This window comes from Nicotiana sylvestris, chromosome 12 (genome assembly GCF_000393655.2).
Source record: "Nicotiana sylvestris chromosome 12, ASM39365v2, whole genome shotgun sequence".
Classification (NCBI taxonomy): Eukaryota; Viridiplantae; Streptophyta; class Magnoliopsida; order Solanales; family Solanaceae; genus Nicotiana; species Nicotiana sylvestris.
Window position 1 is genome coordinate 145,384,422 of NC_091068.1, and position 2,871 is coordinate 145,387,292.

The window sequence follows — 2,871 nt, forward strand, 5'->3', positions numbered from 1 at the left end:
ATTGGCGATCCACTCGACCTATTATGAGCTCAAGTGACGAGCTTTGTCCTGGGGAAGATGAGAAGCAAAATACTATGGTGAGTGTTGTGCTATTCCTTCCTTTCCCTTCTTTTATGTGGAGAAGCATATCCCCTTTTACGCGTATTAATCTTACTATTGTAGGCATTGGAGAGCCTTTCGAGGCGAGGTCCTGCTCCTTCGGAAAAGGGGAAAGGGTTGCCAGCTCCCCGGCTGAAGAACGATAACAATAAGCGAGAGGTGCTTTCACAGGGCGATGACGCTCAAAGTAAGGCGGGGCAAGATCGGGGCTTCGAAGGGGAAGCATCATCCGAGCCTGTCGTGTCCTTGGCTCTCGGTTCTGGAAAGAGGGTTTCTCCATTGTTGTCACCTTCTTTTTCTGTTGATAGCATTTTGGGAGATATTAGAAACTCGGGGTCGCATACACCGAGCGATCGTGCTTCGATCGGAGTAGGCTCTTTCATGGCCAAAGGGACTGGATAGGCAGGTGTGCACTCATCTTTCAATGAAGCACATCAGCTTCACTTTGCGGTGAGTTTCGGTACAGGTTTTTCAAGATTTGCGCCTTCCTTTCCTTATTGTGTTTTCTTTTGCAGGCATTCAACAAGCTTAAGTCCGGGCCGCTTTGTTGTGAAGTTAGGCTACAGAAAGCTCTAGATGAGGATAGATCCCTGAGGCTCCTTTGTGATGAAAAGTAAGTCGAGCTGGTACACTTGCGGTATGAGGTGGGTCGGAGCCTAAATTATGAGAACCACCTGAAGGAGCAGGTAGTTTTCTATCCCGGGTGAGTGTGCATTCCACCTCCTGGTTCCCGGGGCTAATACTTAGTTTATTTTAGTTTCAGAAAAAGACGGAGGCACTGAAGCACCTTCGAGATGAAGTTGGCTGGGCCAGGCATGAGCATGATGAATTGAAAGCTCGGGCGAAGGCTCAGGCTTTAAAGTGGAAGAATGCTCTGGCCAAAGTTTCTACTTTTGAAGCCCAACTTTGCATAGCTCGTGACATTGCTTTGGTTTAGATGGAAATGATTGTGAAACTCGAATCCGAGCTTTCGAAAGTCAGGGCTAAGATCATTGATACTCGGGCAGAAGCTATAATGAGCCGGACTAAGGTTGACCAGGAGATGATGATCTACTTAAAGGATGCTGCCGATGCTCAAGCCGAGCTGAGAAGGATACTCGATCGCGAAGGGAGGATTGAAGAATATGCTCGTTGCAAGTCTCGAAGAAAGACCGCCGAGGAGATCCGTGATAGGGGTTTCGCCCTCTCGAAAGAATTGGAGCTAGCAAGGGCGGATGTGCGTGATGCTCGATTACTTTTGCCCGATGCCGAGAAAAGCGGGGATGAGACCGGCAGGCCATAACCCCTGGGGGGCATAGATTTTGTCATCTGTATGTAGCATTTTCAAAGCATGTTTGTAGGTAGAGGTTGTGTTTGTTGCATGTTATTAAATAAAACTTGCGGCTTTACTCCTTTCGTATCTTTTTATGTCTTGATTTTGACCAGGCGAGCTTGTTTTTGCATTGGTAGGAATCCTTAGAGTAGTAATGTGCCCCCAGTGCTCATTGGACTGGCCCGTAGTTTCTTACATGCTTTCGCACTTAGGCATACTTAGGCCACCTATTTTTGGCTCAGTCCCTGAGTCAAGCATCGACTTGAGCTTATTTGACCTTCAAATGGCTGAATATTAAGCTGGCGATAGTGGCTCTTATGCTTTTGGCCGATGTGACCTTTTAGTGTACGTGGGCTAGCGACAATGACTCTTACGCCCTGGGCCAATGCGGCCTTTTAATGTAAGTGGGCTAGCAACAGTGGCGCTTATGCCTTGGTCCGATGCGGCCTTTCAATGTAAGCTGGCGACAATGGCTCTTACGTTTTGGGTCGAAATGACCTTTTAATGTAAGTTGGCTGACGATAGTGGCTCTTATGCCTTAGGCCGATACGACCCTTCAACGTGAGCTGGTGACAATGACTCTCACGCTTTGGGTCGAAGCGACCTTTAATGTAAGCTTGTGACAATGGCTCTGACATTTTGCCCTTAGGCATATATAGTTAACTATTTTGGGTCTAGTCTCCGAATTGGGTTACAACTCGAGCTCATTTTGACCCTCAAGTTTTTAAATTTCAGGCTGGCGACAGTGGCTCTTATGAGCTTGGTCGAAGCGACCTTTTGTGTGTGTGGCCCTGAGGCTCATTAGGCTGGCGACTATGGCTCTTACGCACTTGGTCGATACGACCTTTTATGTAGTCTTTATTTTCCTTTTGTTAAGGACTTTTGAAGTAATCTTTGCCTGGCTCGTCATCGGTTCAGGAAGAACCTCGATTTCGAGCAACTTGTGGTAATGTTTGAGCACTTCGGGAGGTTTATCTTGGATTCTAAGTAGCTCGAAGCTTGTGATTTGGAGATGACATGGTAGAAGCTCTTTTGCCTATACCGAGGGTAGCATGTATAACTAGTTCTTTCCGAAGCAGATTCGGAGTAATTTGAAGGCCTGTGTGGGTTGGCGACAATGGCTCTTATGCCTTGTAGCGACGGTAGGGCATCCCCAAGTCGCATTAGTTCGGCTGGTACAACCGTGTGAGCGGATTCACTTGTGTTTGGTCGGAGCCTTTGAGTCCTAAGTGAAGTAGTTTCGGCATCTATATCGAGGGTATACCTTTTTAGGGGTCTTACAAGTTCGATATATAGCCGAAACTTTGAGATCGGGTTTATGCCTTTAGTAAGGTCTTACAAGTTTTTCACGTCATTGAGGTCTTACTGTTTTTTCATGCCGTTGAGGTCTTACAGTTTTGTCACTTGGTACAAGTGTGGTTCATGCCTTGCTTGAGGTCTTACAAATTTTTATGTCGTTG